Source organism: Amblyraja radiata, chromosome 29 (genome assembly GCF_010909765.2).
Source record: "Amblyraja radiata isolate CabotCenter1 chromosome 29, sAmbRad1.1.pri, whole genome shotgun sequence".
In the NCBI taxonomy this organism is placed as follows: domain Eukaryota; kingdom Metazoa; phylum Chordata; class Chondrichthyes; order Rajiformes; family Rajidae; genus Amblyraja; species Amblyraja radiata.
This window is the reverse complement of record NC_045984.1, coordinates 28,013,560-28,025,219: the sequence shown is the minus strand read 5'-3', so window position 1 is coordinate 28,025,219 and position 11,660 is coordinate 28,013,560.

Here is an 11,660-nt window from a genome sequence, read left to right as displayed (position 1 = left end):
GGAGTAACTCAGCGGGACAGGCAACATCTCTGGATAGGAGGAATGGGTGACGATTCGGGTCAAGCCCCTTCTTCATACTCCTGTCTCTCTGAAGAAGGGTCTCAACCCAAAACGTCACCCATTCCTTCTATCCAGAGATGCTGCCTGTCCCGCTGAGTTACTCCAGCATTTTGTGTCCGTAATCAGAATACTCATTAACTTCCCTTTAAACACTTCCTGTTGAATGGACACTGATTTATGCTCATGTTTGGGCAATGTTTGCCTGGCCTCCTGGCATCCCCATCAACTTTGGCCGCGATGCCCTTCGCAGTCGGTAGATATGTCAGCATTCATTATTCATAAAAAGAAAGGTTGAACAAGATTGGTCTTTATTCTTTGCAGCGCAGATGGTTAAGGGGGGACTTGATAGAGGTCTTTAAAATGATGAGCGGGATAGACAGAGTTGACGTGGATAAGCTTTTCCCATTGAGAGTAGGGAAGATTCAAACAAGAGGACATGGTCTGAGAATTAAAGGACAAAAGTTTAGGGGCAACATGAGGGGGAACTTCTTTACTCAGAGAGTGGTAGCTGTGTGGAATGAGCTTCCAGTGGAAGTGGTGAAGGCAGGTTCGTTTTTATCATTTAAAGATAAATTGGATAGGTATATGGATGGGAAAGGAATGGAGGGTTATGGTCTGAGTGCAGGTAGATGGGACTAGGTAAGAGTAAGTGTTCGGCATCGACTAGAAGAGCCGAGACGGCCTGTTTCCGTGCTGTAATTGTTATATATGGTTATATGGACAAGTTATTGAATGGCCTTGGATGCAGGAATTTAAATTTAAATTTATCTCGAGTGTTAGCTTAGTTTAGTTTAGAGATACAGTGTGGAAATGGACCCTTCGTCCCGCCGAGTCTGTGCCCACCAACGATCACCTGTACATTAGTTCAATCCTACACACTGGGGACAATTTACAGCAGCTAACTAAACCACAAACCTGCACGTCTTTGGAATGTGAGAGGAGAGCGGAGCACCCGGAGAAAAATACACGCGGTCACAGGAAGAAACTCCGTATAGACAACACCCGTAGTCAGGATCGAACCTGGGTCTCTGGTGCTGTAACGCAGTAACTCTACTGCTGCACCACTGTGCCAATCCTTTCAGAGAATTGAAGAGGAATTTATTTTTAAAACACATATCTCCATAGGATATACAGGGACAAGGGCATTCCTTGAAGGATATAGGAAGTCAATAAACTCCACCAGTGGCTTTTGGCACTTGGGATACATTTTAAGATTTGTTGCGTTTATATATTCAAACGACATCAGTGCTGAAACAGCAGGCATTGAGATTTCATGGGTTTACCAGGAGTCATTATGTAATTGCAAACTCAATGACTTTACAGTATAAACAGCAATTACTGAGTGTCCCCTGCATGACAAACAGCAGCAAACATCCTCTGTGATCTTGTTCTTCAGACACAGATGGTCTCCGAAGAATTTTAACAGAATACTTCCAATGCAAGATGCATTACCAATTAAATGTAGCAAATGAAATTTTTTTTTCCTTAATAATTCCAATACTGGTTAATGTGGTTATTCATGTTACATGCACCACGCTCTAAATGTTAATTTAAGGAGACTAGAGTTTGCAGACTTGCCTTGGTAGCCTTCGGAGATACTAAATTTTCATTGAGCTTCATGGACTGTTGTGCCCTCTAACGTCACTGAAGATGAGAAATAATCCCCATTTACACATTTAAATTGAGTTCCTAATGCACTTCTGGCAACGTTATGGCAGTGAAAATGTGCAGCCCCGAGGAGATACACCAGGATTGTTGAACGGCCAAAGACAGTGAACACTCTCAATCATCATTTCTATCTCACAGTTGTTCTGTCACTGCCTCAAAATGGCAGCAATAGGATCAAAAAACGTGTTCCCATTGACTTACTGAATCATTCAATAGGGCCGACGTGGAACGATCCTAGATTGTGCAAGAGTCCAGATGAATAATTCTGTTCACCCGGTGAAGCATTGTCTTCCAACACGTAGAAGAAAGTTGGACTGAATCCACTGCAGTTTTCAATAAAAATCATTTTGAATTATAATTATTATAAAGCAGAGCTGCACTTAGACTCTATTTCCCTTTACAATACGTCATCTCCCTGCAACACTGTTAATCAGCTACTGTGCTTGGTCAAACAAACCTCATTCTGTTTTACAGCTGGAAGCAGGGCTTTACACAACACCAGTGTTCCATATTTTGGATGAATATGAAGTTCAGTTTTAGATTTAGTTTTGTTTAAAACTCAGATTAATTCTTAATATTCCTGGGACTTTCATTTGTACGAGACACTCTCGGCACCCTCTTATTTTAGTTTAGTTTACAGATACTGCACGGAGGCTGGTCTTTCGGTCCGCCAAGTCGGCGCCAACCAGCGATCCCCGCACATTTACACTATCCTACACACACTAGGGACAATTTACAATGATACCAAGCCTACAACCTACAACCCTGCACGTCTTTTTAGTGTGGGAGGAATAGCAGAGCACTCCAAGAAAACCCACGTGGTCACAGGGAGAACGTACAAACTCCGTATGGACCCAGCACCCGTAGTCAGGTTCGAACCCGGGTCTCTGGCACTGTAATGCCCCTGTCCCACTTAGGAAACCTGATCGGAAACCTCTGGAGACTTTGCGCCCCGCCCAAGGTTTCCGTGCGGTTCCCGGAGGTTTTTGTCAGTCTCCCTACCTGCTTCCACTACCTGCAACCACCTGCAACCTCCGGGAACCGCACGGAAACCTTGGGTGGGGCGCAAAGTCTCCAGAGGTTTCCGTTCAGGTTTCCTAAGTGGGACAGGGGCATAAGGCAGCATCTCTACCGCTGCACCACGGTGCCGACCCTTAGGAGATGATACAATGACTGTGTCACCTTGTTCTTACCGTACAGCAGATTTTCTTCATCGACATCTTCCATTTGGTTAGAATGGCCTGGTTATGGCTTGCCATCCACTGCACCAAACGTTGACTAAATGGCCCCAACACAAAGACAACTGAACTGAAGTTGACTCCAATACTTCACTAATTCCATTGTTCTTCAGCAAAATAAACAATGCTATCCATCTTGCTTAAGGGGGAATATTGACAAGGCAATCAATTATGGGAATTAGTGTAACCGATACCTATCTTGTCTTTAATTCACATTCAGACACTTTCATGTTTTCTCAATTCCAGTGGGCAATGAAAGAGTTTAAATCAACAATATTTTTTCTCTTCTTCAGTGAATGAAGCTGGGGTTTGCATCAATTGAAACACACATGTGCTATTTGTCAAAGCAGTTTCTCTGATGGGTTACCAAGTCACTGCCAAACTCTTCAGAAATGTACTACTGAATATTCTTGGGTTGTTAAGACAAAAATGCTGGAGAAACTCAGCGGGTGAGGCAGCATCTATGGAGCGAACGTTTCGGGTTGAGACCCTTCTTCAGACTGATGTGGGGGGGGGGGGCGGAAAGAAGAAAGGACGAGGCGGAGACAGTAGGCTGTGGGAGAGCTGGGAAGGAGGGGGGGAAGGAGGGAGAAAGCAAGCACTATCTGAAATTGGAGAAGTCAATGTTCATACCGCTGAGGTGTAAACTACCCAAGCGAAATATGAGGTGCTACTCCTCCAATTTGCGGTGGGACTCACTCTGGCCAGGACAAAAAGGTCAGATTCGGAATGGGTGGGGGAGTTGAAGTGCTGAGCCACCGGGAGATCAGGTTGGTTAATGCGAACTGAGCGGAGGTGTTGGGTGAAGCGATTGGTGAGCCTGCATTGTTGTTATCTTGGGTTGTTACTCATATATGGGTGGGTTGGCAAACAGGAGAGGAGGGATTGCAAAACGGCAGCTGGAGTAGATCAGCTGGAGGCATAACGTACTCTGGGTAGGGGCAGCACAGTGACCCTGGTTCGATCCTGACTATGGGTACCGTCTCTACATTCTCACCTGTCCTTCTTGTCCAGGTGGTCCAGGGATGAGTGTCGGGCCAGGGGTCTGGCATCATCTGTAGACCTGTAATGGATGGGTGGTGGTATTCGGAGGAAACAGCCTGCATAGTAATTTTCTGCAACATGAAGTCGTATCATCTGTGCATACATCAAGAAATACAAATTTAAAAAAAAAAAATTATTTACTTCCATTTTTTCTCACATAACTTCTAAGACGACTAATATTATTCCACATCTCAATTTTTTGGGAAATAATTTGCAAATTCTCAAGGGGCTTGAAAGGCCGCCAATGGAGGTCACCTGTATATAAATTACTTTTAAAAAAACTTGTATTTATTTAGCAGCACCTCTCAAGATAGCTCAAAGTACTCCACGTGCAATTGCTTCTGAAATATAATTGTTCTTATTATGTAAATTGGTTTTCACTCAGATGTCCCTTGGTTTGTGGGCGGACACTGATTTGCTCTTCACACACTGCCAGTTGTATCCTTACAGTATGCTAATGGTATCTTAACACCTCATCTGAAGGACACTGTCTTTGACAGCAAGCCCTCAGCACCAAATTGATGTAACGAGCTAGAAAATCTGCTTCAGTCTTCCATTCCCTAACGTCCCGCCTGGAGAGTTTACCACTGAATTAATCTGGCAAAAAAAAAAAATTATAGAGAGTGATAGAGTCACACGTGGAAGCAGGCCGCACGGCCCAACTTACCCACACCGATCAACATGCCCCATCTACACTAGTCCCACCTGCCTGCATTTGGCCCGTATCCCTCTAAACCTGCCCTATCCATGGATCCGTCTAAATGTTTCTTAAACATTGCTATAGAACCTGTCTCAACTACCCTCTCCGGCTGCTCGTTCCATACACCCACCACCCTTTGTGTAAATAAGTTACCCCTTAAGTTCCTATTAAATCTTTTCTTCCTCACCTTAAACCTATGTCCTCTGGTTCTCGATTCCCCTACACTGTGCAAGAGACTCTGTGTGTTTACCCGATCTATTCCTCTCATGATTTTGTCCACCTCTATAAGATCTCCCCCCTCATCCTCCTACGCACCAAGGAATTAAATCCCAGCATGCAAAACGTCTCTCTATAGCTCAGAAGGTAGACAAAAATGCTGAAGAAACTCAGCAGGTGAGGCAGCATCTTTGGAGTGAAGGAATAGGTCATGTTTCGGGTCGAGACCCTTCTTCAGACTAATGTGGAGGTGGGGGGCGGGAAGAAGAAAGGAAGAGGCGGAGACAGTGGGCTGTGGGAGAGCTGGGAAGGGAAGGGGAAGGAGGGAGAAAGCAAGGACTACCTGAAATTGGAGAAGTCAATGTTCATACGGCTGGGGTGTAAACTGCCCAAGTGAAATATGAGGTGCAGCTCCTCCAATTTGTGGTGGGACTCGCTCTGGCTATGGAGGAGGCCCAGGACAGAAAGGTCAGATTCGGAATGTGATGGGGTGTCTAAGTGCTGGGCCACCGGGAGATCAGGTTGGTTAGTGGGAACCGAGCAGAGGTGTTGGGCGAAGTAGCTCAGACCCTTGCCTGAATAACCTCGCAGGTCAGGCAACATCTGTGGAGGGAAATGGACAGATGATGTTGCAGGCCAGGGACCTTCTTCAATCTGTTGAAGCTCCAGCAGTTTGGTTTTAGGAGAGGAAATTATGTTCTCCTGCCATTGTTCCACCTGATGTAGGTTCTCCCTCTGCGCAGTGTAACACTGAACCGTACAGAGATCCAATTCCTGTGTCTGAGCTGAGTTGAGCTGGCATATCAGGGGGGGACAATGCCAAGATTCCAATGGCTTATTCCTTAACTCAGGGTTGGTGACAGTCCATTATAAAATATTATGGATATGGTGAGGATAGGGTTGACCAATTTCCCAGTGGAAGAACAGCCTGCCTGCCTGCCACATTGATGCTGAGGTACAAAGAATAGACTGGGATGTAATGCTGGGGCTTTATAAGGCACTGGTCAGACCACATTTGGAGTATCGTGAGCAGCTTTAGGGTCCATATCTGAGGAAAGATGTGATGGCATTGTAGAGGGTCCAAAGGAGGTTTAAGAGAATGATGATAGACAAAAGTGCTGGAGAAACTCAGCGGGTGCAGCAGCATCTATGGAGCGAAGGAAATAGGCAACGTTTCGGGCTGAAAACCTTCTTCAGACTGGGTTAACGTATGATGAGCATTTGACAGCACTGGGCCTCTACTCACTGGAGTTTAAAAAAAGATCAATCTTCCCAAATAGTGCAAATCCTGGATAGTGCATGTGGAGACAATGTTTCTTTAGTCAGAGGGTGGTGAATCTGTGGAATTCATTGCCACAGACGGCTCTGGAGGCCAAATCATGGGGTATATTGACCGATTTTTGATTAGTAAGGATGTCAAAGGTTATGGGGAGAAGGCAGGAGAATGGTGTTGAGAGGAAAAGATAGATCAGCCATGATTGAAAGGTGGAGTAGACTCGATGGGCTAATTCTGCTCCTATGACTTGTGAAACTTTGGCGTGGGCAGTAAGTGGCTATGTGACTATCCTAATAGAAATCAGCATCAGTGTGGCTTCGAGGGGAGAGAAGGAACACTGAAATGGATAATTCATGTGCACAGCGCAGAGACCAAGGTAAACAAGAAATTAAATAAATTACTGTATGTGTGCCGTGGTAGTTTTTTTTGGAATTAGTCATGAATATAAAGCAATTTCATATAAATAACAAATCACCATAATGCTTTGGGCTGTAGAGAAAATAGTTTATTTGACTCCAAAATCAGTATTCTGCTCAAGGCCGCCCGGGCCCCATCTCAACTAACCTTGCTAATGCACACTGACAGGAGTGGCGAACGGCAATTCCTCTTAATATAAAGCGAAATAGATTTGTCAGGGTATTCTGTTCGACCATTTGTGTTCCAATCGTCCACAGTTAGTCGCATAGTTATGTCTCATAGTGCGTTAACCACAAGCAATGACTTATGTTAAATGCCCCATAAATTATAGGTAGACTTTTATTTTTTTCTAAAGTTGAATTAGTCGGATGTTGAATGCGGGAGCTGAATCTGAATATTGACTCCCAATTCAGCGAAGAAACCTCTGAATCTCTGCCTCTTGCTTAATCCAGACGACACCCTCTGCTGTATCTCATTCTGCTGATGAGGTTGTGATGAGTGTCGATTGCCAGAGCGTTTCGGCTGATGGCTGTGATGAGCTGCATTTCGATTAGTAAATAAAAATCAGTACACAGTTTGGTGGGCGTGTGGGTCTCCACGTTCACAGAATATGTATTGTTAAACCTACTGTGTGTATTTATTAAGCTGCGTGTTTTACCATTGCTACGGGCGCACTACCTGATGCTAAAGTGGTCAATAGACGTGTGAAAATATGTGTGTGCACTGCTGTGGAAATACAAGCAGCATTACACTTACAGAAGAGAAAAATAATTCTAATCAATAAGGTGCAATTTTAACAAGGAACGTTGTGGAAAACTATATTTAACTAACTTAAGAGGTATTCAGCAGCACCCTTCCTATTGGGCAGTCAATATTCTTATGAATCATATCCCATCAAAACCAGACATTGCCCTGATATTTGATTGATAAAATAAGCTGACAGGCTAAAAATGCTTGTAAAGGAGAAAGACTGGAAGTTGGTTTCCTTTCAATAAGCCTTGCAGGTTCCTCTACAAATCCCATTTCTTACTCACTACCTGATACGGAACATATCTTTGGCCCAGTACGGGGTTTTCCCATTTTATTTGTAACTTGCAAGGCAATGCTCTTGACGCACTGAATCTGCTAGTGTAACGATCATCCAGCTCTCTGTAACCTCAGAACGTGACTATCCACCCCCATCTGAAAATATAAGCAACTCCAAAAACCTTTCTGCTCACAGCTTGCACCCAAGCCAAAGGGTCTCGACCCGAAACGTCACCCATCCTTCTCTCCAGAGATGCTGCCTGGCCCGCTGAGTTACTCCAGGAATTTGTATCTATCCCCTTCAATCTTTGCTCAATTAAAAAGCATGGCCTGTACGGATCTTGTTGTTGGTCAGGTCTTGTTATCGGACCAAAGACGGTCCAGGAAATTTGATAAGGTTGGTCAAAATCATTCCTGGTTCAGATAGTTTGCAGTGCGTAAAGAACCACAAGTGATCGGTGATTGGTAGAAGAATTAGTGATGAAATAAGCTGGAGATCTTCTAACATTTCTTTAACATTGAGATCCAATTTGGAATGCACAACCTAACGGAAACAGATTTAATAGCACCATTTAAAAGATAATCAGATATTTAAAGTGGATAAAATACTTAGCTATGGTGAAACAGCAGGGAAGCAGAATTAAGAACGTGATGGAACTGTTTTCAACGAAAGTCTGTTCTTAACTCAAATTGCTGGGCAATTTTAATCATATTAATATGAAACAAAATTAAAATAAAATGCTGGAAATTTCCCAGCAGGTTGTTGATGAAAGATCTCCAGTTCTTTCTGTTTTTATTTCAGATATTTCTGCTTTTTGATTTATGTAAAATGAGTTTGCTTGTGGTGTTGGCGGGGATCCAACTTGTTGAAAAGGGAGAATTTTGCTTTCAACCCCATTTAATTAACAATTCATGTTGGATCAGTTCAATGTTTTAAAAATATATTTGTTCTATCTTTCAAAGGGAGTCCATAGAAATAAATCTGTGCAAGTTTGCGGAGTGCATGCTGCAGACTGACCGCATCGTGAATCACAATGAAATCTGGTTCAGTTTAGTTTAGAGACACAGCGCGGAAACAGGCCCTTCGTCCCACCAAGTCCACGCCGACCAACGATCCCCGCACACTTACACTATCGCACACACACAACAGACAATTTAACCTATAAACCTGTTCGTCTTTGGAGTGTGGGGGGGATCCGGAGCACCCGAAGAAAATCCACGCAGGTCACGAGGAGAACGTACAAACACCGTACAGACAGCACCCATAGTCATAGAAACATAGAAAATATGTGCAGCAGTAGGCCATTCGGCCCTTCGAGCCTGCACCGCCATTCAATATGATCATGGCTGATCATCCAAATCAATATCCCATACCTGCCTTCTCTCCATACCCCCTGATCCCTTTAGCCACAAAGGCCACATCTAACTCCCTCTTAAATATAGCCAATGAACTGGCCTCAACTACCTTCTATGGCAGAGAATTCCACAGATTCATCACTCTCTGTGTGAAAAATCATCTCGGTCCTAAAAGACTTCCCTCTTATCCTTAAACTGTGACCCCTTGTTCTGGACTTCCCCAACATCGGGAATAATCTTCCTGCATCTAGCCTGTCCAACCCCTTAAGAATTTTGTACGTTTCTATAAGATCCCCCCTCAATCTTCTAAATTCTAGCGAGTACAAGCCGAGTCTATCCAGCCTTTCTTCATATGAAAGTCCTGCCATCCCAGGAATCAGTCTGGTGAACCTTCTCTGTACTCCCTCTACGGCAAGGATCTAGTCCAGGTCTCTGGTGCTGTAAGGCAGCAACTCTACCGCTGCACCACTCTGTCCTCTGCAGGTTGTAGTATACCATTGATGGTGCACTGAAGACAAGCCTGCTGACCAATGGTGTGGCCAAAGTACATTGACCTATGCCTTTGGGGTTGTGTAAGGTTCATAGTTTGTGGCGATAAAGTACATTTTGAACACTTAGTTCTTAATCACGATATGCTAGTGCAGCCGCAAAGTCTGCTCTTTGCATCGGGGAGCTGTGCACATTTGTCTCGTGATATATTTAACAAGATGTGCAGCACGCAGTGATGGAGAGATAATGCTAAGGATTGTGTCAGAAAGAACTGCAGATGCTGGTTTAAACCGAAGATAGACACAGCAAGCTGACGTAAATCAGCGGGTCAGGCAGCATCTCTGGAGAAAAGGAATAGGTGACGTTTCGGGTCAAGACCCTTCTTCAGACAGTCAGGGGAGGAGTCGTCTAGAGATATGGATGGGTAAGATGTGAAAACTTTAGGCTAAGGTTTTACTGCCCAGTACAATATAATTAGTGCATGGCTTACAGTCAGTCATACAGCACAGGAACAGGCCCTTCGGCCCAACTGCCTATGCCAACCTAGTTGGTACTTTCAGTCTGAAGAAGGGTCCCGACCCAAAATGTCACCCATCCTTTTTCTCCAGAGATGCTGCCTGACTCGCTGAGTTACTCCAACATTTTGTGTCTATCTTAGGTATATTCCAGCATCTGCAGTTCCTTTCTACCCAATCTAAATGCCCCATCCATGCTAGTCCCACCTGCTCACATTTGGCCCATATCCCTCTAAACCTCTCCTATCCTTGCACCTGCCCAAATGTCTATTAAATGTTGTCATTTATTTTTGATTACCAGCTGTTACAATTCCATTAGCTTCAATAACTTCCTCAGGCAAAATGTGAATTTGATTTGGAAATTTTTCTTGTGATGGTGTGGTGATGGTTTTTCTGGATTGACAATTCTATAAATGAGAGGCATTATCTGAAACCGCCCCCAATGAGCCATTATTCATTTTGTAAAAACAGAGACAAAAAATTGACTTGAAGAACGCTCTGGCAATCTGTATCACCTGCAAGAATTCCCCCCGATGTAACAGTTACCTTCTCTCGATACACATGCGGTATGGCAGATTCTGCCTTGGATATTCACCGGATGGCACCAGCAATGGTTGCCTCGCCAACAGTCTGTCTGTCCTTTCCTTCTCTGTGTCTGTTCCGTATGTTTTTTAGTGTTCTTTAGCTTGTTTTAAGTGGGGGGGGGGGAGTTGGGGGAAACTTTTTCTAATCCCATGCCTCGACGGAGATGCGATTTTTTCCGTATCGTTTCTCCGTCCGCACTGCGGCCCAACATCGAGGAGATGGAGGCCTTCGCTGGAGATTGACCGGGAGCTCCTCCCGCGGGAGCCTCCGGGACTTACCATCACGGAGTTCGCGATCCCAGTCGGGGGTCGTCTTTGGGGTTCCAACCGTGGGAGCCCGCAGTCCCTGGATAGAGACCGACATCGGGGACTCCAAGCCGTCCGTGGGAGTTTCGACAACCCCGACGTGGGAGGTTCGCCTGCCCTGACTGCGGGAGAATAAAGAGGAAGGAGATTGGACCTTATTGCATTCCATCACAGTGAGGAATGTGGGGAATCCACTGTGATGAATGTTTATGTTAACTTTTATCTAGTTGTGTGTCGTGTTGCTATATTTTTTAGTATGGATGTGTGGTAATTCGAATTTCACTGTACCTTAATTGTTACATGTGACAATAAACTGACCTTGAAACCTTGAAATGTATGTGGTCTGTGGTTTCTTGCTGTGCATTACAGAAAATAAATCTTGGTTTGGTGAAATATTAAACAGCGTGGCTATCTTACCAGATGGGTTTTATCAGATTTGACAACTAACACTGGAAACATCTGCTAACAAATGGGAGAAGGGTACATACAGAATTAACAACTCATTTAAATCAGGCTCATTAATCTATTTAAAATAAATGTTCAACTGAAAAGATAATAGATTTGGGAGGCACGGTGGCGCAGCGGTAGAGTTGCTGCCTTGCAGTGCCAGAGCCGTGGGTTCAATCCTGACTACGGGTGCTGTCTGTGCGGAGTTTGTACGTTCTCCCTGTGACCTGCGTGGGTTTTCTCCAAGACTTTCGGTCTCTTCCCACACTCCAAAGACGTACATGTTTGCAGGTTAATTGGCTTGGTATAAATGCAAAA